This window comes from Cherax quadricarinatus, chromosome 22 (assembly GCF_038502225.1).
Source record: "Cherax quadricarinatus isolate ZL_2023a chromosome 22, ASM3850222v1, whole genome shotgun sequence".
In the NCBI taxonomy this organism is placed as follows: domain Eukaryota; kingdom Metazoa; phylum Arthropoda; class Malacostraca; order Decapoda; family Parastacidae; genus Cherax; species Cherax quadricarinatus.
Window position 1 is genome coordinate 16,633,248 of NC_091313.1, and position 26,176 is coordinate 16,659,423.

The following is a 26,176-nucleotide window of genomic DNA, read 5'->3' on the forward strand; positions in this document are numbered from 1 at the left end:
CACATTTTTTTGGTATGTAAATTAAAAAATGCCCTTTTTCTTTAACGCATCATTCGTCTCCCACTAAGGTAGTAGAACCCTATGAAAAGCAGGAAACAAATTCACCATCACTGATTCAGAAGCTGTCTTGCCAGACATGTACAGACATCACAGCTGAAATGAACCTTCAACTTTTATATATTACACAATGAAATGCATAAAAACTCCTCAGTATAAATATATTTACTTGAACATTCAAGGCGCCAGGGTTAAATACATATATCTGAATGAAGACTCAGAACAGTGAGCGAGCTTGAAGCTTCCGCATTCCCTGGACATAACTAATAATTGCTTTGTACGTTTTAGTAATGTGGTCATCGAAAATTCTTTATTGCTTCGTTAAACGAAGCTGATTCATTATTTGTAAAGTTTAAATAATCTTGGGGAAAATACAGCGAGAAAAAGATCATAAATCATCTACGATCAAAGTACATTTTGTCAGAGAATATTGGCTTCCTCCTAAGCCTCTGAAAACCTATAAAAAATATTATTAGATAAAGTCACACAACTTTCTTGAAAATAGTGTACTATATTTTATTGTTTTACACGGAAAATAACGAAATTACTTATTTTCTGTTCTGAAGAAAAAGCTTTTAGTGAAAGATGAAAAGATACGAGTATTTCTTAAAGGATTTACTTGGTAAAGTTATAAAAACTAAAAAAAAATCAAGATTGTGTAAATTTATAGAATGCACTTAAACTATTAAAAGCAGGTCAGGAATATACATTATAAAACTTCATGGGATAGGCACCAAAATTTATATGCAGCTAATGAGAAGTCTGCACCTTGTTCTCGTTTTCACTTCGCTTTATATAGGCTCAGTCTTGATTGGTAAATTTAGGATAGAGGTTAGGTGGGTGTGTCAGGAAACAGGGTAAGTGTTTCCTGACGCGACTCTTAGTTATATGATTTAGAAGAGAAGAGGGAGCGAGAGACCTGTGATAAAAACAAACAGAACGTGTTGACGAAAGAGATGATTGTAACCCTCAGGTTTTCTTGAATCAGATACAATATGTACGTTTTGTTATTAAAGAAAACTGTGTACATCAGTGTGTGTCTACCCTGCTCCAAATGAGTCAAATTGTGGGAACAAAACTTAGTTTGACTGCATCATACTGCATTACTCATGATGAATATTGTACACCAGGTAATGAAAGCTGTCAACCGGGAAACATCTGCAAGATGAGGGCACCGTCATTTCACTAGTTCGTAGCAACTGCAGCTTCCAAACTTTTTGAATGGAAGAAGATGATTTAGGGAAATGAGACGAGGTTAGGGATACTCTTCATCTTGTATTTCCAGAAGTACATGGGATTACCTGAGAGTGTCATAAGCTAAATACAGTCCATCTACATTCTAAATAGAAGAGATAGGCACAGTATAGTAGCTGGCGTTTCGTATCAAGTGGGTGTTACTGCTCATAAAAATATGAGAGTTCATTATTGATTGTAGCAAGGAAGTTCCTTCTAGCATATTCCGTGTACACAATTACTATATAATGCTTAAAAAATGTTCCAATTCAAATGTGCTCCTGCATCAAGCGGTTCCTTTCACGTTCCACGGTTTACATTTGCTTTATCGCTCATGCGCCTGTTGAAGTAAGTAGTACGGGGGTCGCACATGACGGAACACTGATTCTTAGCTCAGCACCTGCAACCCAATCCTATACCTATACCTCACTTGAGCGGTTCCTCGCCGCCTCGTGTCAGTTCCGGGTTAGCGCTCAGTTGGCTCTTGCCCAGAATAACGTGGTGGAAAGTGGTGCGAGGTTGGAGGTGTGTGGCTTGATGTTGGGTGGATAAATGTTTTGGTGTGATGGAAGTGGTTTGTGGTGTTATCTGCTTTTCTAACTAATGACGGTTGTGGTAATAGTACTTTGTCGTGATTACGGTACAAGTTAGAGGTAATGCCGGTAGTTTATGACCAATCTGAAAGCCGCAATCACAAATAAGGTCTTTATTTATTTTACCATCTTGTATATTTAAGAACAAACACTCGTTTAGTTATTTAAAGCTTTAAACAAACTGTTGTTGACATTTTCAATTTCCTTTCATTAATAATAACTTGCTACTGCTGCGAGTAAAAGTTAAAAGCCAATTACTCACATTTCACAAAAAAATCATAATTCACTTACCATGTCTTCTTTTCTGATATTTGTAAATTAATGGTTCGCCAGTCTCGTATTTCACTAAACAGTAAAAGTTTAAAAAATATAAATGGAAAATACCTTTGTCATATACTCCAAAATTAACAAGATATCCGGCTGGCTTCCTACAGGGAGACCTGCACACCACCTGCAGAAAAGAAGCCACTTTAACATGGGAATAAACCGTAAAAACTAAACACAAATTATTAAAAGGAGCCAGCATCGGGTGGCGTGAATCTGTGATTCATCTGAGGTTATCTTGGCCGAATAGATGACCGACGGAAACTTGGCCGATAGACATTGTACCGACAACTATTTAGCCGAACAGACAATAGACCGAATGAATAATTACGTTAGATTAGCTTTATTTTTTCCTTTATGGTTTTATTTATAATTCTTCTTTCTAATGTTTAGGAAACATGCCGTAATGAATGCCAGATGTTCTCTCGGTAAAATGTCCGTCGGCGAAGTGTCCATCAGCCAAATGTCCGGGATCGAACGTTACACTGTACTTGTCGCAGTGGGTGCTCAGTTCACCAGCGTGTCTACAGATATTTTATTATACTTACCATGTCTTCTTTTCTGATATTTTTAAATTAATGGTTCGCCAGTCTCGTATTTTCTATCGTCATCTTCCTCTTTCTATAGTTTTCATGATCTTGGCCCTCCCAGTGCCTTAGGGCATTCGTTTCAAAGTTGAGACATTCTTATTTTCCAGCTTCGTTAAAGGCGATTTTCGCATTTTTACTAGCGGGTCTGCTTATTGGGTAGGTCGCGCGAACACACGCACACACACACACACACACACACACACACACACACACACACACACACACACACTCACACACACACACACACACACACACACACACACACACACACACACACACACACACACACACACACACACACTCTAAATCAAAACACCCATGCCACATCCAATGCCCCCACCCACTACATTACAAACTCCACCCCCACAGCAACAACCCATAGTTCCTTACCAGGTCTCCCACTTCCCCAACCCCAATACACCTCCCAGACCACAGTCTTAGAAAAGAAGTTGAAGGTGTGGTATACAAATGCAGATGGAATAACAAACAAGTATGAGGAGTGGCACGAAAGAATCAAGGAGACATCCCCAGACATAATAGCACTCACAGAAACAAAACTCACCAGAATAATAACAGATTCAATCTTTCCATCCGGATATCAAATCCTCAGGAAAGACAGAGGGAGGAGAGGGGGAGGAGGAGTTGCACTGCTCATTAAAAACCAGTGGGGTTTTGAGAAAATGGAAGGAATGGATGGCACGGGCGAAAGGGACTACTTAGTAGGAACAATCCAGTCTGAAGGACATAAGGTGATAATTGCAGTAATGTACAACCCACCACAGAACTGCAGGAGGCCAAGAGAAGAATATGATGAGAGCAACAGAGCAATGATCGACACACTAGCCGAGGTGGCCAGGAGAGCACACATGGGGGGAGCAAAGTTACTAGTTATGGGTGATTTCAATCACAAGGAGATTGACTGGGAAAACCTGGAGCCCCATGGGGGTCCCGAAACATGGAGAGCCAAGACGATGGATGTGGTACTGGTAATAAGGCAAATAGATTACTGGGATTTATATCAAGAAGTGTAAGCAACAGAAGTCCAGAGGTCATACTGCAGCTTTATACATCATTAGTAAGGCCTCACCTAGATTATGCAGCTCAGTTCTGGTCTCCACATTACAGAATGGACATAAATTCGTTAGAAAACATTCAGCGTAGGATGACTAAATTAATACATAGCATTAGAAATCTTCCTTATGAAGAACGATTGAAGACTCTTAAGTTACATTCACTTGTTAGACGAAGAATGAGGGGAGACCTGATCGAAGTGTATAAGTGGAAGATAGGTATTAATAAAGGGGATATTAATAAGGTCTTGAGGATGTCTCTCCAAGAGAGAACCCGCAGTAACGGATTTAAATTAGATAAGTTTAGATTTAGAAAGGACATAGGAAAGTATTGGTTTGGAAATAGGGTAGTTGATGAGTGGAACAGTCTACCTAGTTGGGTTATTGAGGCTGGGACTTTGGGTAGTTTCAAATTTAGGTTGGATAAGTACATGAGTAGGAGGGGTTGGATTTGAGTGGGACTTTCACATCAGAGCTTATTTCCTGGGTGGCATTGAAAATTGGGTTGGGCAAATGTTTTGTTAGTGGGATGAATTGTAAAGGACCTGCCTAGTATGGGCCAACAGGCCTCCTGCAGTGTTCCTCCTTTCTTATGTTCTTATGTTCTTATGTAAAACCTCATGCATCAACATGTTAGAGACACTACCAGAGAGAGAGGAGAGGATGAACCAGCAAGACTGGACCTTGTATTCACCTTGAGTAGTTCGGACATCGAGGGTATCATGTATGAAAGGCCCCTGGGAGCTAGTGATCATGTGGTTCTGTGTTTCGACTACATAGTTGAGTTCCAAGTGGAGAGAGGAGCAGGAATAGGCTGGGAAAACCAAACTACAAAAGGGGGAACTACTCAGGCATGAGGAACTTTCTTTAAGACATTCAGTGGGAGAGGGAACTGACAGGAAAACCAGTACAAGAAATGATGGACTATGTGGCAAAAAAAATGCAAGGCGGCAGAGGAGAGGTTTGTTCCCAAGGGAAACAGAAATAATGGTAAGAACAGAACGAGTCCTTGGTTCACCCATAGGTGTAGGGAGGCAAAAACTAGGTGTACTAGAGAATGGAAAAAGTACAGAAGACAGAGAACTCAGGAAAATAAAGAGATTAGCCGAAGAGCCAGAAACGAATATGCACAGATAAGAAGGGAGGCTCAGAGACAATATGAAAATGACATAGCATCAGAAGTAAAGACTGACCCGAAGGTGTTGTACAGCCACATCAGGAGGAAAACAACAGTCAAGAACTAGGTAATCAGACTGAGGAAGGGTGATGGGGAATTCACAAGAAACGACCGAGAGGTATGTCAGGAGCTCAACACAAGATTTAAAGAGATATTTACAGTGGAAACCAGTAGGACTCCAGGAAATCAGAACAGGGGGGCACACGAGCAAGTGCTGGATGAGGTACATATAACCAAGGAGGAGGTGAAGAAGCTGCTATGCGAACTTGACACCTCAAAGGCGGTGGGACCAGACAACATTTCTCCATGGGTCCTTAAAGAGGGAGCAGAGATATTGTGTGAGCCATTAACAAAGATCTTCAACACATCATTTGAAACTGGGCAACTCCCTGAGGTATGGAAAATGGAAAATGTAGTCCCAATTTTTAAAAAGGGAGACAGACATGAGGCACTAAACTACAGACCTGTATCACTAACGTGTATAGTATGCAAGGTCATGGAGAAGATCATCAGGAGGAGAGTGGTGGAGCACCTGGAAAGAAACAAGTGTATAATTGACAACCAGCACGGTTTCAGGGAAGGAAAATCCTGTGTCACAAACCTACTAGAGTTTTATGACAAGGTGACAGAAGTAAGACAAGAGAGAGAGGGGTGGATCGACTGCATATTTTTGGACTGCAAAAAGGCCTTCGACACAGTTCCTCACAAGAGGTTACTGCAAAAGCTAGAGGATCAGGCACACATAACAGGAAAGGCACTGCAATGGATCAGAGAATACCTGACAGGGAGGCAACAACGAGTCATGGTACGCGACGAGGTGTCAGAGTGGGCGCCTGTGACAAGCGGGGTTCCACAGGGGTCAGTCCTAGGACCAGTGCTGTTCTTGGTATATGTGAATGACATAACGGAAGGGATAGACTCAGAAGTGTCCTTGTTTGCAGATGAAGCGAAGTTAATGAGAAGAATCAAATCGGATGAGGATCAGGCAGGACTACAAAGAGATCTGGGCAGGCTACAAGCCTGGTCCAGCAACTGGTTCCTTAAGTTTAACCCTGCCAAATGCAAAGCCATGAAGATTGGGAAAGGGCAAAGAAGACCGCAGACACAATATAGTTTAGATGGCCAAAGACTGCAAACCTCACTCAAGGAAAAAGATCTGGGGGTGAGTATAACACCGAGCATATCTCCTGAGGCGCACATCAATCAGATAACTGCTGCAGCATACGGGCGCCTGGCAAACCTACGGAGAGCGTTCCGATACCTCAGTAAGGATTCGTTTAAGACTCTGTATACCATTTACGTCAGGCCCATACTGGAGTATGCAGCACCAGTTTGGAATCCACACCTAGTCAAGCACGTCAAGAAATTAGAGAAAGTGCAAAGGTTTGCAACAAGACTAGTCCCAGAGCTACGGGGATTGTCCTACGAAGAAAGGTTGAGGGAAATCGGCCTGACGACACTGGAGGACAGGAGGATCAGGGGAGACATGATAACGACATATAAAATACTGCGCGGAATAGACAAGGTGGACAAAGACGGGATGTTCCAGAGAAGGGACACAGACACAAGAGGTCACAATTGGAAGTTGAAGACTCAGATGAATCAAAGGGATGTTAGGAAGTATTTCTTCAGTCATAGAGTTGTCAGGCAGTGGGATAGCCTAGAAAGTGATGTAGTGGAGGCAGGAACCATACATAGTTTTAAGGCGAGGTATGATAAAGCTCATGGAGCGGGGAAAGAGAGGACCCAATAGCAACCGCTGAAGACGCTGGGCCAGGAGCTAGGACTCGACCCCTGCAACCAAAAATAGATGAGTAAATAGGTGAGTACACACACGCACGAACGCACACACACACAGGATGTTCCAGAGAGGGGGGGGACAGAAACAAGGGGTCACAATTGGATGTTGAAGGCTCAGATGGGTCAAAGAGATGTTAGGAAGTATTTCTTCAGGAAGTGGAATAGTCTAGCAAGTGATATAGTGGAGGGAGGAACCATATATAGCTTTAAGACGAGGTACGATAAATCTCATGGAGCAGGGAGAGAGAGAACCTAGTAGTATTCAGTGAAGAGGCGGGGCTAGGACCTGAGTCTCGACCCCTGCAACCAAATTTAGGTGAATTAGGCGAGTACACACACACACACACACACACACACACACACACACACACACACAGACGCGTATAACAGGAAGGGCACTGCAATGGATCAGAGAATTCCTGACAGGGAGGCAACAACGAGTCATGGTACGTGATGAGGTATCACAGTGGACACTTGTGACTAGCGGGGTCCCACAGGGGTCGGTCCTATGACCAGTGTTATTTTTGGCATATGTGAATGACATGATGGAAGGGTTAGACTCAGAATTGTCCCTGTTCACAGATGATGTGAAGTTAATGAGGAGAATTTAATCAGATGAGGATCAGGCAGGACTTGAAAGAGACCTGGACAGGCTGGACACGTGGTCCAGCAACTGGCTTCTCGAATCTAACCCTGCCAAATGCAAAGGCATGAAGATCGAGGAAGGGCAAAGAAGACCGCAGACGGAGTATAGACTAGGTGGCCAAGGACTGCAAACCTCGCTCAAGGAGAAAGATCTTGGGGTGAGTATAACACCGAGAACGTCTCCGAAAGCACTCATCAACCAGGTAACTGATGCAGCATATGGACGCCTGGAAAAACCTGAGAACAGTATTCCGATACCTTAGTAGGGAATCGTTCAAAACACTGTACACCGTGTACGTCAGGCCCATACCAGAGTATGCAACACCTGTTTGGAACCCACACTTGATCAAGCACGTCAAGAAATTAGAGAAAGTGCAAAGGTTTGCAACGAGGTTAGTTCCAGAGCTAAGGGGAATGTACTACGAAGAAAGGTTAAGGGAAATCGGCCTGACGACACTGGAGAACAGGAGGGTTTGGGGAGACATGATAACGACATACAAAATACTGCGTGGAATAGACAAGGTGGACAGAGACAGGATGTTCCAGAGAGGGTACACAGAAACAAGGGGTCACAATTGGAATTTGAAGACCCAGATAAGTCAAAGGGATAGAGTCGTCAGGAAGTGGAACAACCTAGTAAGTGAGGTAGTGGAGGCAGCAACCATACATAGCTTTAAGAAGAGGTATGATAAAGCTCTTGGAGCAGGGAGAGAGAGGACTTAGTAGCACTAAGTGAAGAGGTGGGGCCAGGAGCTGAGTCTCGGCCCCTGCAACCACAATTAGGTGAGTACACACACACACACACACACACACACACACACACACACACACACTAACTCTCCCTATCTGTCTCTTACTCTCTCTCCTCTCACTCTCCCCCTCCCTCTCCCACTCCACTCCACTCTCGGTGTCAGTGTCTTCATGTCTGTCAACCCAACAAACGTATCTTATCTGCTCTTGTCAGCGTTTATCAGAAATGTGTGTGATTGGCATCTAATATCGCAGACTTCATGATAACTATGAAGAGAATAACATCAGCATACATAGCATTTTCTATATTGTGTATATCCCCCCATCCCATACGTATGCAATTCATCAATCTAAAGTCTATTTAGCACAAATGTTCACTACAAGATAACGAAATAACTGCCAGAATGTCATGACGTTATAATGGGGACAAATTATTTTTTGCATAAACAAGACTGGTGACTGGCAGAACAGATTACACAGGGACTTCCCTGGAACTACACATATTTAGTGTAACAAATTACTAATCGGAAGCATGCTAGAATATACACACAGTTTATTAGAGCAATAACGAAGATCAAGATGAAGCAAAAAATCAAGCAGAAATATATATATATATATATATATATATATATATATATATATATATATATATATATATATATATATATATATATATATATATATATATATATATATATATATATATATATATATATACACATATATATATATATATATATATATATATATATATATATATATATATATATATATATATACATATATATATATATATATATATATATATATATATACATATATATACATATATATATATATATATATATATATATATATATATATATATATATATATATATATATATATATATATATATATATATATATATATATATATGCAAAACAACCACTCTGAAAAGAATAGAGAAATTCCAAGAAATGTAATTGATAAATCTTTTAAAGTTGCTAGGAACACTTTTTATAATCCAAAAAAGGGCAACCAGCCTTATTCAACTAAAAATATGTTGGTTCTCCCTTACCATGAAAACTTGGTTGATATGCCTTCTCTTCTTAAGACTTTTAATATTAAAGTTGTATTCAAAAATCTTGATACAGTAAAAAAACTTTTGATTAAGAATTCCCCCCAAAATGCTGATGGATGTGTTTATAAGATTCCTTGTAAAATTTGCGATAAAGTTTATTACGGTCAAACTGGTAAAAATATCGAACTAAGATTAAAACAACATAAATATAGCATTAGAACTGGACAAGATTCCAATTCTCTATTAATTCATGTAAGAGATTTTAACCATCCAATTGATTTTCAAACAAACAAACAAACAAACCTACGGCATGGGAATGGGGTCCCCCATCAGTCCCGTCCTAGGCAACTTATACATGGAACACCTAGAGTCCGAACACTTCGCCAACATCATCCCTTCAAGCGTCACTTGGTTACGTTACGTGGACGATGTCCTCGTAATAACTCCAAAACGTTTTGATGTACGGGATCTTCAGGCAAGGCTCAACGCAGTTGAACCGGCGATCCAGTTTACACTAGAAGAAGAGTCCAATGACAAGCTACCTTTCCTCGACGTCCTCATTCACAAAGTAGACAACAACCTAAGATTTCAAGTTTATCGGAAACCCACCAATAAAAATGATCTCACACACTTCTATTCCAGTCAAGATACCAAGACCAAAAGAGGCATCATCATCGGGTTTTTCCTAAGAGCATACCGAATTTGTAGTCCTGAGTTTCTTGACGAGGAGTGTACATACATTCACCAAACATTCACAGAGTTACATTTTCCTCCTTTTTTCATCAAAGACTGCAAGAAAAGAGCTCTTCAGATCATAAATTCTCCACGCATCAACACCACTCCCAGCAAAGTTATAATTCTTCCCAACAGTCAGGTTGCACTGAACGTCTCAAAAGCACTTTCACAAGCTAACACCAGAGTCGCCATCGCTTCTAGCACTTCAATAAAGGATATAACCAGGACAAAATCCAAGCACCACGAACCAGTCAATGAAGGAGTTTACACTATACCCTGTGGAGGCTGCGACAAGATTTACGTAGGTGAAACAGCCAGAAGCCTCAATGAACACATTTACGCATGTAGGAACGATAACCTGAACAACGCCTGTGTACAACACCGAAATTCCTCCAGTCATCTCATGAAATTCAGAGACGCCCAATTAGTGATCAAAGAAACTAATTTCCGCAGACGCAAGTGCCTCGAATCAGCACTGATCGCTGTTTCGAATACAATTAAACAAAACAACGGCAGCTTCACCATCTCCGAAGTCTTAGCAAGAATCCTCCTGAAAACAGTAAACCCTGCCATCACATAGTCTCTCCTGTTATACTACACAAAGCACAGAGAGTGAACACTGAAACAAGCTGCCTCATTCCAGTTTATATTTGTCCAACCTATTTTTATGTTACCCAAGTAATAGCTTTTATATCCTTTTACTCATGTACGAATTAATTGCTTTACCATATTGTATTACTTTTGTCACTACCACTACTACTACTACTACTACTACTACTACCACTAGTGAACATCGAAATGGTACCTCACTAGTATTCACCTCACTCTGAGCCTTTATATACCCTCTGTGTCCATGTATTGTTTGTAATGGCTTGATAAAGCTCCTGGAGAGCGAAACGTTGCCACAATAAATGTCACATTAGTTGCACTTGTGTCCTTTTACTTTACATATTGTCGGTAATTCTACCAACTTTATTACAATATGAGTAGTCACGAAAGCGCTTGGAATTTCTCTATTCTTTTCAGAGTGGTTGTATATATATATATATATATATATATATATATATATATATATATATATATATATATATATATATATATATATATATATATATATATATATATATATATATATAGCGGCCATTAGAAGCTTCTTAAAGATCACCGTATGTCCAGTTCTGAGTCCAATTACAGCTAAAAACAAAGCGAGTGCCGGGGAGAGGATGAACGTGGAAAAAGACGAAGTCGACCTGCTTTTGTTGCAGAGAGGTCGAGCGAAGACGAAGAATGATCACGCTGTTCCTCCTTCCTTCAATTTCCGCCTCTGACTACGACCTGGCAGACTCCTATTTTCTGTACCTCTATCACTACCACCCTCCCTCTCTCTGTCCTTCCTGAGTCCTCGACCACCTGACTCTCTCTCTCTCTCTCTCTCTCTCTCTCTCTCCTTTCGACATAGTTCTGCCTAATAAATATTGTCGGCTAACCATTTTCAAAAATGAAGACATATGTTATTAAAATAAAGAAAAAAAAGTGAAAACAATTTTAATGTGCTCTGATTACTTGAGGATATGCAAAGTTTTATGAAATAATAGACGAAAGTTATTTTAGTGTTTATAAATTATTACATTTAATTATTTCTAAGTTGGAAAAACACGAATCTAACAAATGGCTCAATTTATATTTAAAACCTTTACACTTTTTTAAAAGTGGAATAAACCTTACAAAACTTTTTTCAGTGACTAGAAAACTGTTTTCAGTTACTAGTGGCAGTAGTAAATAATGCTGTAACGAGATGTATGACATTTAAAAACCAAAAGTGACAATAAATACACATCAGAGATTCAAGAGATATCATTCAGAGACAAATACCACTCCACGTCTAAGAATCTAAATTACTAAAAATGCCACCACACAATCCATGTCCACCTGCACCTGAGTCTGCATTATATAACACTTACTGCCCGCTGCCTTTCAATAAAATGTTTGAATGCACTTCATAGGATAGGTAATATGAGCTCTTGAATTTTCTCTTCAGTCCCCTCCTCCAACGAACTTTATTTTGCACTGTTTGTTTATTGCACATCACCCCACGTAAATTTCAGAAAGTTTTGATTTTTTTTAGTTAGGTTATTTTAGGTTGTTTAAACTGTTAATGAATTTAATATACGACAAGCTGTTTGAAATATACAATCACAGGCTTTCAATAACTGAGTTTATGCGACAACTGAATAATATCATCATCTGCAGAATTTTTATGCATCATGTGAGGACGAGTTAGGGTTAACAGGAAAAAAGTATAACGTTACGGAGGTTAAAGTTACGAGTCGGTGTAAGTAACAAGAATCAACGCGTTGAACACTAACTTTCAGAAAAAGAAAAATAAATACCAACCCTGAACGGAGGGTTTCTAAATGTCAAACCACAAGCCAATATAAATTAAGGAATTTAAGATCACCGCAGCGGGAGGAAGCTAGAGTTAGTTCTCTTTTTTTTTTCTTCGATTTCAATTACAGTCTAGAAAATAGACTTTTGTGGAGTGGGAAAAATCCCACAGGAAATGGCGCTGACTTTACATGTTAATCTTTTATATTCTTTTGTGTGTATAAATGTTTAAGCATGTGTCTATGTATATTCTTGTGTATATACACTGACATGTGTATGCATATACATATGTACACATTAATTTTGCTTTACAACATCAGCCATTCCGAACTAAATTAGATAAAACGAATGAAATATTCACCACATTCATTTAGCAGCCATCATGCCAGAAGCGTAGACGTCAGGATTCAAATAACCCTCAAAGCTTTTTAACATCTCCATACCTCTTTCAGGAGTCAAGTCCGGCTAAGTAATTTTTTCAGAGTCCTTTCATAAATATCGTTTTGGTCACATTCTAACAGTGTCAAATCTTTGTCTCCCCTGCACTCGTTAACCACGCTCACACAAGCTTGCTCGACGCTCACCTCCCAACCAATTAAAATCTTTACTTGCTTCCGAAACCCATTCTGGGTTGATTTTTACCCTTCCTTCTTTCCACCCTAGATTTATATACCTTCTTCATCATCCTATTCCGCTCCATCATCTCTAAAGGCCGTAACCACCACAACTCTTCCTCCGCCCTCTCGATAATACCATCAGTAACTCCACACCTTCCCCGAGGAGGGGACACAGTAACGTGAGTAGCTCTGCATTATCGCATCTTCAAGTGTGTGCAGTCTGCTCGCATCACACTGTACCTGGGAAGAGGATTTTATCAGGACTGATCCAAGAGAACGCAGCTCTAATTTTCTGTGTTAAGAACTCTTTGTTAGCAAAACTCACCCCTATAAAAGATACACCTAGTAGAGACACCGAAACAAACACCAACACACAAATACATATTTTCCCTCCGCTAAAGAGAAAGGAAGTTGAACACAAAAACTCACCCCCAGTTACCAATGAGCCTTGAACGTCAGACCCAAGAATCACGTCGTAGCCCAGAGGACATTTTCTCTCAGCTCTTTTGGGTCCCTTCACGAGGTCTGTAATTGCCGACTGAACCAAAGTCTTTTCTGACACTGGAGTTCCTCTTCTCTGGACCAACACTTCCGGGCGGAGAGCCATTGGCGAAAAAACGAATAGTCTTTGGAGATTTTTCCTTGAAAGAGAGAGAGAGAGAGAGAGAGAGAGAGAGAGAGAGAGAGAGAGAGAGAGAGAGAGAGCAAAGCAAGAGCGATCTAGGTACCAACATTTTCCTTGTTAGGTAAGACACATATGCAACAGTTAGACAACTTTATTCCGAAACGTTTCGCCTACACAGTAGGCTTCTTCAGTCGAATACAGAAAGTAGGCAGGAACAGTAGAGATGTGAAGACGATGTAATCAGTCCATCACCCTTGTAGTCGTAGAATTTGAGGTTGTCAGTCCCTCGGCCTGGAGAAGTTCAGTTCCATAGTCAGGAACTATCTGAAGATCAAGCGACAGTGCGGAGACTTAAATACTGTCGGAAGGAGAGGTGCAGAGTGTAGTAGTAGTAGTAGTAGTAGTGAGAATGTAGTGAGAGGTCATGTCCCTCTCAGATCCAACACTTCTCACTTGAAAAGCTTGTCCAAGGTGTTTTCTGTACCAAGATGCCATGTGTTGCAGTGTCTGACAAGATGAACATCAAAATGGTATACAATACCGACAGGTATTGTATACCATTTTGATGTTCAACATTTTTCTTGTTTTTGGAATATACAAATCCAAATATAAAAAATAATTCCCACTAATATGCAAGCGAATATTTACTAAATGAATTTTTCTTAAAAATCCAGCACTTGTGTGTGTGTGTGTGTGTGTACTCACCTGGTTGTACTCATCTAGTTGAAGTTGCGAGGGTCGAGTCCGAGCTCCTGACCCCGCCTCTTCACTGATCGCTACTAGATCACTCTCCCTGAGCCGTGAGCTTTATCATACCTCTGCTTAAAGCTATGTATGGATCCTGCCTCCACTACATCACTTCCCAAACTATTCCACTTACTGACTACTCTGTGGCTGAAGAAATACTTCCTAACATCCCTGTGATTCATCTGTGTCTTCAGCTTCCAACTGTGTCCCCTTGTTACTGTGTCCAATCTCTGGAACATCCTGTCTTTGTCCACCTTGTCAATTCCTCTCAGTATTTTGTATGTCGTTATCATGTCCCCCCTATCTCTCCTGTCCTCCAGTGTCGTCAGGTTGATTTCCCTTAACCTCTCCTCGTAGGACATACCTCTTAGCTCTGGGACTAGTCTTGTTGCAAACCTTTGCACTTTCTCTAGTTTCTTTACGTGCTTGGCTAGGTGTGGGTTCCAAACTGGTGCCGCATACTCCAATATGGGCCTAACGTATACGGTGTACAGGGTCCTGAATGATTCCTTATTAAGATGTCGGAATGCTGTTCTGAGGTTTGCTAGGCGCCCATATGCTGCAGCAGTTATTTGGTTGATGTGCGCTTCAGGAGATGTGCCTGGTGTTATACTCACCCCAAGATCTTTTTCCTTGAGTGAGGTTTGTAGTCTCTGGCCCCCTAGACTGTACTCCGTCTGCGGTCTTCTTTGCCCTTCTCCAATCTTCATGACTTTGCACTTGGTGGGATTGAACTCCAGGAGCCAATTGCTGGACCAGGTCTGCAGCCTGTCCAGATCCCTTTGTAGTTCTGCCTGGTCTTCGATCGAGTGAATTCTTCTCATCAACTTCACGTCATCTGCAAACAGGGACACCTCAGAGTCTATTCCTTCCGTCATGTCGTTCACAAATGTGTGTGTGTGTGTGTGTGTGTGTGTGTGTGTGTGTGTGTGTGTGTGTGTGTGTGTGTGTGTGTGCGTGTGTGTGTGTGTCTGTAAATTATATAAAAAATGCTTAATTCATACAGGAATACATCTTTCATGAAGAGTTGGTGGTAAAGTTCAACAAAACTGTCTACGATTTCTTTAGGATTATTAATTCATTTCATCACATTCACATTTAAGATATTCTCTCAAAAATTTATGTCATTTCCAAGAAAAATATACTTAGGGGCTACAGTTATCATTCTTTTAAATAAGCTACTAACATCGTACCCTGATGACCAGTATGCGATAACTATTATCCAACTTGATGATAGCCTTCTGTACGAGTGTTATCTTCTCTCTTGGTATCCTACTCTAAGTCATAAAATTCTACTGATCAGGTACCCATTATCTTCTCTAATGTTATATTGTTGGGGTAACTATCTTATCTGACAGAATCCTGCTGTACTGGTAGACATGTAACGATATTCTTCTCTAAGGAAGATTAAACTTCACTGAAAAGTGTCGAATTTAGTGCATCAGTTTGTGAGTGAAAGCTTCTAAAAAAGACTTTTCATAAATTTACTAAAAATTCCGAAATAAATCTTAAATTTACTTTAAAATATCATATACCACTGAAAATTATAAATTAATCGTTCACCAGAATACAATATTGATAATATAATTTTTAATATAAAGAAAATCAGAATTCGTTGAAAAGATTTTGAAAACAATAAATAATATTCTTCCCGTTCTTTAATATCTTGTTATTCATGAAATCTAAAGAATTCTGTTAGAAAGACTGGATTGTGATAGTGAAAAAAAAGAGGTTTCTTTCAGAATGCCAAAACCAACACCCAAAATGCCATGATTTATTTTTATATTTTAATATTTATTGGCAAATAAAAATTCAGTGACGACCAACAGCGGTTATATTTTTCCCTCTCACTGAAATTTGCAATTTTTTGTGAACTCTGACAAGATATATAAACAAATTTACCTTAAATATTTACTTTTTTATAATGTTAGTTACGGTGGTCAGGTGAGCTGATATGGAGGGACCCCAAAGTTTATTTTGCTCGTGAAAACAGCGAGTGAGTGAATAGAGCTGGTTTAACGATGGTGGAGGGTGGCATTGTGGGAGAGGGTACGAAGGGTTAGTGGTGGTAGGTGGTGGGAGGAATTGGGTTGATGGTGGGGGTAGGTGGAATTAGTGCTGATGGGGGTAGGTGGAATTGCTGATGGTCGGGGTAGACGAAACTGGTGATGGTGGAGGAACGTGAAATTGGTGGTGGCGGTGGTGGTGGTGGTGGGAATAGGTCGAATTGGCGGTGGTGGTGGTGGTGGTGGTGGTGGTGGTGGTGGGAATAGGTAGAATTGGCGGTGGTGGTGGTGGTGGGAGTAGGTGGAATTGGTGGTGGTGGTGGTGGTGGTGGTGAGAGTAGGCGGAATTGGTGGTGGTGGTGGGAGTAGGTGGAATTGATGGTGGTGGTGGTGGTGGGAGGAGGTGGAATTGATGATGGTGGTGGGAGTAGGTGGAATTGATGGTGGGAGTAGGTGGAATTGAAGGTGGTGGTGGGAGTAGGTGGAATTGATGGTGGTGGTGGGAGTAGGTGGAATTGATGGTGGCGGTGGGAGTAGGTGAAATTGGTGGCGTTGGTGGGAGTAGGTGGAATTGGTGGCGGTGCTGGTGGGAGTAGGTGGAATGGTGGTGGTGGGAGTAGATGGAATTGGTGGTGGTGGGAATAGGTGGAATTGGTGGTGGTGGGAATAGGTGGAATTGGTGGTGGTGGAAGTGATGGTGGTAGTACTTGGATTTCTTGAAGATGGTAGTAGGCGGAATTGGTGGTGATGGTGAGAATAGGTGGAACTGGTGGTGTAGGAGTAGGTGGAAGTGCTGTAGGAATAGGTAGAAGTGGTGATGTGGGTTATTGGAACTGGTGACAAATGCGTAGTGGACGCGCAGTGATCGAGGTAGTGGCGATACAATGCGTGGCAGTGGAGAAGTGAAGGGACAGCCAACGAGAGAGAACACGTGATTATTTGCTCAATACATTAATGCTTATGAAAATGAAAGTCATTTATTTCCTCTATTAAATATTTTAGACTTTCCACCTACGCATTTACTTTATCTGTTGGACATCTTATCCGGGGAGGACCACGTGTGGGTGTTACTGGGAAATGATTGAAGATAAAGTTAGCAGGGAGGAGTTAGCGAGGTGTATTACTGGAAAGTCCGGAAGGATTTAACAAGAAATTAATAAACAGTATTCGAGAAGTTGTAGTGTAATTAGCGGGCAGAGACCGCCGAGAAGTTGCACAGGAGTCTACATAAAATTGACATGGAATAGGCTGAATGCTAGAGTTTGCTAAGAATAGGCTACCTCTACAAGAAAGTTGACTGGCAAGGAATCTTGGCGAGACAACTCAAGGTAATACCTCGAAGAGTGCTGGATCAGGCATGTTCTAGACAATATACAAGTCCACGGGCACCAACACCAGTAGTCTGAGTAATACATATCGCCCAAGAAGGTTTTTTTATAAAGTTCTCCTGGAGGGAAGCGTTATCTTAATAAAGGTTTTCTCAGCTCTGTGTGTCTTCGTATTGCTCATGTATATTAGCCCTCTGCCTCTCAACCAGCTTGGTTGATAAGGTACCCAACACTGAAAACTAGCCTCAGGCAGAGCTTCATGAGTAGAACACTCGACGCTGGTAGCAGGAATAGCCAGATCTCAGTCAGTGAGTGTGTGAGGCGGTGCAGAGGCCTGAGAGACTTCTTGCAAAATCCTCTCCTGGAGGAAAAGATTAAAAGATTCTGGCTTTCAGGAAGTACAAGTCCACAAGATAAATGCGAATGAGTGAGAAAAATCCAAAAGTTGGGAAGCGAAAAGTTCCCGTATTGCACTTCTTTTTGTTCCGATCTCAGCCGGAAAGAATGGGAGTTGCTAGGTACCTCCATCTGGATCTGGGGGGAGAGTGAGGGGTACCATCCTGAATCTCCTGTGGCCAGCGAGGTACGTTGCCGGTAATGTATGCTATCCAGCTCGACTATGTAGGCCCACACAAGAATCCCTCACCTATGTATACCTGGAGACGGTTTCGGGGGTCAACGTCCCCGCGGCCCGGCCTTTCACCAGTCCTCATGGTGGATCAGGGCCTGATTAACCAGACTGTTACTGTTGGCCGCACGTAAACCGACGTACGAACCAAAGCCCGGCTGATCAGGTACTGACTTTAGGTGCCTCTCCAGAGTCTTCTTGAAGACAGCCAGGGGTATATTGGTAATCCCCTTTATGTATGCTGGGAGGCAGTTGAACAGTCTTGGGCCCTTGACACTTACTGTGTAATTTCTTTTTTTACCTGGGCGATTAAACTTACCAATACTTTAAAACTGGGTATATCTAAACACGAACAAAATAACTGCATATCCAGACTCTCAGGAGAAGTGAAAAGCGCTAAGACAATGATTCTGGCAAACTACCAACAGTAGCAACAGACATCACTGAAACAACACAATCTGAACGAAGACACCAAAATTCGTGAAGACATCAGGAGGGAAAGAACCCTCTTTCCACGTATCCTGAAGAACAAGAGTAAAGTTATGGTGTGTGTGTGTGTGTGTGTGTGTGTGTGTGTGTGTGTGTGTGTGTGTGTGTGTGTGTGTGTGTGTGTGTGTGTGTGTGTGTGTGTGTGTCTGTCTGTCTGTCTGTCTGTCTGTCTGTCTGTGTCTCCCGATTAATGAACGAGCGATCAAGCTTCTACTACTATTTATACCATGTTATGTAGATATTGATCTTTTTTTACAATGTAGCAATCAACTCGTTGTTTCTCGGCCAAGATTATATATCTACCATCTCATTCTTCCCCATTCTAGCCTTCCTATACTAAACTTGATTTAGTATTAGCATGCACACTGAGGATAGTTATACTCGAATGCTCTTCCGCCCTCCCAATCCTAAGTTACTATTTATATATGCCTACTCTACTATATATAATCATTATAATTATCATCATCATCCTGCGTATGAAACTTTAAATTTGTGTAGGTTATTTAGAACCTTCTTTGCTTCATCTTACCTTTAATAACTCTTGGGGTCGTCGCCCCCGTGGCTCGACCCCAGAACAGACCTCCTGGTTGCTGGCCTGATCGATCTGGCCGTTATTGATGGCACCATATATGAAGGAGGATGACTATGAACTACTTGAAATTGTATAAATATATGCATGAATAACGTGTATTGAGAACTACGTAACCAAATCTGGGTCATTAAAGGTTTCAGTTGCAGCTGAAGAGCGTCAGGACCCCGATTACTTTTATGAAAAATTAGACACGTCTTTCACTAGTCAATGCCAATAATACCTGCAATATTCATTGTCATGCAGCTATTCGCATTAATGTGGATATTTAGTAAAAAAAAATTATGCTCAGACTTTTAGTTCCATGATATCAACGAAATGAATAAATCTGAAGATTACTATTCAAGGATTCATACATAACCTTGTATGATGGATATTAAACACGAATTACTTGTTTTTCACTCTACATTCTTATTCTTGCCTGTGCCTGTCAATAGATTCAAATGGTAATGGTGAAATTTGTTAAGCTTGAAAGGTTGAATGCGATGGGTAAAATAGATAAGACGAATACTTACTGACACACATCCAAAATTATATACGCAATCCTCGAACCATATTAGCTAATCAATCAACAAATTATTTAAAAAGCATAGAGTATTCATCAGATGGGCTTATGGTAACTTCGAAATTACGCTACTTATGCTTCCTTCGATGGCTGTTACTTATTTTGAGGTGAGGAGTGGCAAGAACATTTCATCTACGATTCTTTTCTGGTACTTACAGCTCGTCAAGTCATGAAAACCACTTGCCTCCACTCACTTTGTAAGACGCTCACACACGCCTGCTGGATGACAAAACCCCTCTCATAAAAAAACCTCCTTTGACCACCCTCTCCCTCCAACCTTTCCCAGGGCAACCCCTACCCCTCCATCCCTCCACTACATATTTGTTCACCTTCCAAGTCATCCCATTTTTCTCCATCCTATGTAAATGTCCAAAGCTCAACATCCGATGCTGAGCCATCTGGATAATAATTTTAGTAATCCCGCACCTTCTAATCTCCAAACTGTTAATACTCTGTAAAATGTTCACGCCACACACAGCCCTCAGACATGACATCTACACTGCCACCAGCTTTCTCCTAACTGCAACATTCACAACCCATGCTTCACACTCATGTAAGAGTGTTGGTACCACTGTACTTTCATACCTTCCCCTTTTCTGCCTCCATTGATAATGTTCTTCGTCTCCACAGATACCTCACTGCACCACCTACTTTTTTCCTTTCATTTCTATGATTCATGAACCTCGTCCAATCTAAAATATCTCCAAATCGTTCACTTTCTCCATACTCCCTCCTTCCAATTTGATATCCAATCTTTCATTACCTAAATTTTTTACCTGCTCTTCCACAAGCTTACTTTTTATTTCTTTAACATACCCTTCCAAATTCGTTCACAACCTCTGCGAATTTTCTTCAGAATCTTCCAAAAGCACAGTGTCATTCTGCAAAAAGCAACTGTAATAATTTTCATTTTGTATCAGATTCTTTAGCATTTAATTCCATACCTCTCTCCAACACCGTAACATTCACTTATTTTGCAATCCCATCTATAAATATGTTAAAGAACCATGGTGACATTATGCATCCCTGTCTAAGGTCTACTTTTATTGGAAAATAATCTCTCTCTCCTATATACTCTAACCTGAGCCTCACTGTTCTCATAAAAACTCTTAACTGCTATCAATAACCTACCACCAATTCCATACACTTGCAACATCTGCAACAATGGTTTCCTATCCGCCCTATCATATGCCTTTTCTAAATCCATAAATACAAAGGAAACTTCCTTACCTTTATCTAAATATTGTTTGTTCACAAGTTTCAAAGCAAATTTTTGGCCAACACATTTCCTACCCTTCCTAAATCCGCCTTGTTCATTTGCTATCATGCTCTCAGTTTTACCTTTATTTTTTCAATAACCTTAACCCACACTTTACCTGGCATACTGAACAGACTTATTTCCCTTTAATTATTACACTTTCATTTGTCTCCCTTTCCCTTATACAAAGGAATTAGGCACGTTCTCTACCAATCCCAAGATACCTTGTACCCTTTCGAACGTTTATAAAAAAGTACCAAACACTCCAAAACTATATTTACACTTTCTTTTAACACTTCTGTCTTGATCCCATCAACCCCAGTTGCTTTATCCCTTTTCATTTCCCCCATTTTAACAACTGACTCTTCTTAACTCCTAAATATTATTATATATATATATATATATATATATATATATATATATATATATATATATATATATATATATATATATATATATATATATATATATATATATATATATATATTTACACTTTATTTACACTTTCTTTTAACACTTCTGTCTTGATCACCTCAACCCCAGTTGCTTTATCCCTTTTCATTTCCCCCATTTTAACAACTGACTCTTCTTAACTCCTAAATGTTATTATATATATATATATATATATATATATATATATATATATATATATTTACACTTTATTTACACTTTCTTTTAACACTTCTGTCTTGATCACCTCAACCCCAGTTGCTTTATCCCTTTTCATTTCCCCCATTTTAACAACTGACTCTTCTTAACTCCTAAATGTTATATATATATATATATATATATATATATATATATATATATATATATATATATATATATATATATATATATATATATATATATATATATATATATATAGGGAAGTACCACCTCCATAGCTGGAATGGGGACCCTCATCCTCAGAGAAGACAATAAATGTACCTCGGAGAAAACTCAAGGTTCTCTCCGGAGCTGTTTGAATATTTTTTTTTTCTCCTACCACCATTTATATTTTATATTCTATGTGAACATATATTAATAAACAGAATACATTTACAGAAAACACAAACATGAATACAATGGTACAATGTATTAAAGATCATGAATTTTCTCCAGCTCCTCCAAAGCTGGATGCGAGCCCAGTATGCAGCAAGCATTTCCCCTCTGGATGGCCACGCTGAGGCGCTGAAACATGAACGTGGCTGCCCTTGGGTCCCTGGTGATGTCGATGAGTCTGGAACCCAATTCTCTAAGGAAACGTGTGGCATTTTTTCCACATGATCCCAAGGTCTCTGATCCCACTGGGACAAATTGATACTGCTGGCTTATGTCCATGTACTTGCTGATCTTGTACTCCTCCTTGTGATCAGCAGCTCCTACCTGTCGCCCCACACTGTGATGGATATAGGTGTCAGCCAGTGTGGACACACAGGTATAGTCCCATGCTAAGAGCTTGCCATTCTTCCAAGGATAGATGGTGATTCCGTCGGGGAGGTTTGCCGGGTTGTGTGTATTGTTGGCTGCTAGTGATCGGGGCTCCCTCTCGGCTGGGCATCCAGCTGTAGCAAGGGTTCTCTTTATATATATATATATATATATATATATATATATATATATATATATATATATATATATATATATATATATATATATATATATATTCAGAGAGAGAGAGTGAGAGAGAGAGAGAGAGAGAGAGAGAGAGAGGGAGAGAGAGAGAGAGAGAGAGAGCAATGAAATCACGAAACAAGTGATTTTAAATCATTTAAAAAAGTGCCGCAGGCCAGGACTCGGCCCTACGACCCTTGTGCCGCCTCCAGAGACAGCACAATGTACGCATCACCTTGCTACTACGCCACCGATCCTGCAAGAACCAAGCACACAGCACGGAGCTATGTATTTGCCTTGGTCTGAGGACATTCGTGGCAAATGATTTAAAATCATTTGTTTTTACTACAACTATTGCTACTAGTATTGCTACTACTGCTGCTGCTACTACTACTACTACTACTACTACTACTGAAAAAAAAACCGGTAACCTTCACTTTCGCTATAAATTTCCATAGAAATAAGTTTGTGATCTTCAGTGAATTATCACCTGATACCAGAGATTTTTTGATCGTGTAATCCCCTTCTTTACAAGCGAATAAATACTTTTGCTCTCACTGATTTTCATTTTATGAAGGTTCATTCAGAATAAATCTGACATCTCAAGCACTCTCATCAAGTCCTTCGTCTTCCCTGACGTCGCTGACTTGTCTCTCCAACAGATACCTACCATTCTCCCTCCAGCCGTTTGTACAGGAAACCCAACCCTCACCATCATCCTTTCCTCAACTGTAACCGCTCACTCTCTTACCACCTTTTCCCTTTCTCTCTTCACCACCTCCCGTTTCCCTACCATTCGCACCTCACTACCTTCCTAACCTCTCCCCATCCCCTAACCTTTTTTTAAACGCTTCATTACATCCCTTCTTTCTCATACTCCTTCCCATCCACATATTTTAACTCCTTGCCTTCACCTGCCAACATCTTCAACTTCATCTCCAATCTGATATTTCTGTCTTTGACTTTTTGTTTTAATAGGTCAGATATTATTATGTATCCTAAATAACGAGTGGAACTTGAGGCAAATGTGTATAAGAAATTGAATTTTATAATACTTGATTTAAAAAATAAACGAATTTATATATCAAGGAAAACTAAGGAAAATCTTTGAAAAACAGTTCGTTTTTTTACTAATAATTTGCTTTAAGCAAGGCGTGTGCCTTGGCCAAAGCTATTTCTATGGCGTTAATGAGATATTAACATCGAAAATTATAAAATTATACATTGAAAAATTGCATTCACCTTTGGTTTGAGTTGAAACTACCCTGAGAATTATGTGGGTAAGAGAATGTGTGAAGTGAATTTAGTTAGAACTCCAGAAAAATAAGACACCCTCAAAGACATTAAATTAATATATTTAAGAAGAGGAAATTTCCTGATTGTAAAATACGCAAGTGTCTCATTAACGACTTAAAGGTGTCTTCGTACTTTTTTCAGGCACTGGGATGTTTCGGTTTTCATTTCGTTAAACTTCGGTCCGTATTTCTTGCCTTCTCCCACTATAATCCCAGAAAACTCACGATGTTTTAGCCGTCGCCGGTATACACTGATAACACGAAACATTGTTTCTTGTTATCAGTTGCTGACCAAGGCACGAAATTCCCTGATATACAATCCAAAGAAGCATTGTCTTCACTATGTCAGAAGTCTGCTCCTTCAGAGAGACGAGTGAGAAGGCTTTCTAAACACTGTTAACACTTTTATTCAATCTGCTGCAATTGTAATTCTTCTTTTACAGCAACAATCACATATTCATTCACTTTTCTTTCCCTTCGCTTTGTAGGCACTCTCACCCCCATTCTTTACTGCAACTTCGACTCTCTCATTCTTTACTCCTCTCTAACCTATCTCATGCAATCCCTCTCCCTCCCCCGTCTGTCCCTCTCTTTCTCGTCAGTTTGATGGTAAGACCAGTAAGGCCTAAGAGCCAGGGTACACCTCTTAACTTTAGTCCAAATTGAGGTTCGATCTTGTGTTTCCTCTCCGGTGGTGGGTGCCGACGCCGTCTTAACACTAGAGTCAGTAACTCTGTTGAAGAAGCCAAACCCAAGTTTGCAACGTCAACTTATCGACTCGCTCTGGGAGTTTGTAGGAAGAGGGAGGGGGATAGTGGGGGGAAAGTAGTTGGGGTTGGAGGATAGAGTAAGATAGATGAAGAGGGAATGGAGGAAGAGCAGTGGTAGGAGAAAAGGAGATTGATAAGGAACTTGACAATGTGAGTAGTCACGAAAGCGCTTGGAATTTCACTACTCTTCCACAATGGTTGTTTGCATATATATATATATATATATATATATATATATATCAACACTGAACTAGCCAAGGACTCGAACCCATGCTGCTTTGGCCTGCCTCATGGTGGGCAAAAACATATGACGCCCTAATCCATTGGACCATACGATCCTCAAGAGTAGCGCATCCAGCGGAACTGGATGTTGTACTCGCTACCCAAGGACACACGGTGGTGTGGATACTCTAGGCTACACCAAACAGGGACTAGAATGAAATTAGCCTAGAGACATCCACACCTTCGTGTGTCCTTGAGTAGCGAGTACAACATTCAGTGCCGCTGGATGCGCTACTCTTAAGGAGCGTATGGTCCAGTGGATTAGGGCGTCACCATGAGGCAGGACAAAGCAGCATGGGTTCGAGTCCTTTGCTAGTGCAGTGTTGTTAGTGATCAATATAAGAAATTTCGGATTTCAGAACTCCAGTTCAAGTGGTTGGAAGTACAGTGTCTGCCCTCTGAAGGAGAGGTCGGGATGTTGCAGCTCGGACAGTCATTTGATTTCTGATGTCTGTGCACTTCAGGCAAGATAGCTATTGACTGAATGAATGATAGTGAATATTTTCCCCTCTTTCGGCGTCTCTACACTGGTGGGATGACATCCGGCAATATTTAACATTATATACATATATATATATATATATATATATATATATATATATATATATATATATATATATATATATATATATATATATATATATATATATATATATATATATATATATAATGTATGTATGTCGTACCGAATAGGTAAAACTGGTCAATTAGCAAACACTCGCTAAAATTAAGTCCTTTCTAAAATTTTCTCTTACAATTTAAGACATATTTTTTCATATATGTTAATGTAAAAATTAATGATTTTGCACCAAAATGCATGACGCTTTAGACCACTAGACTACACAATCATTAACAATGGCGCATCCACCCAAGCAGTGTTGTTACTGATCAGTGCCACTCGTTTTGTGGGTACAATAACTGCTTGTTGAGCTAGTACACAAACAGGGAGTAGAATGAAA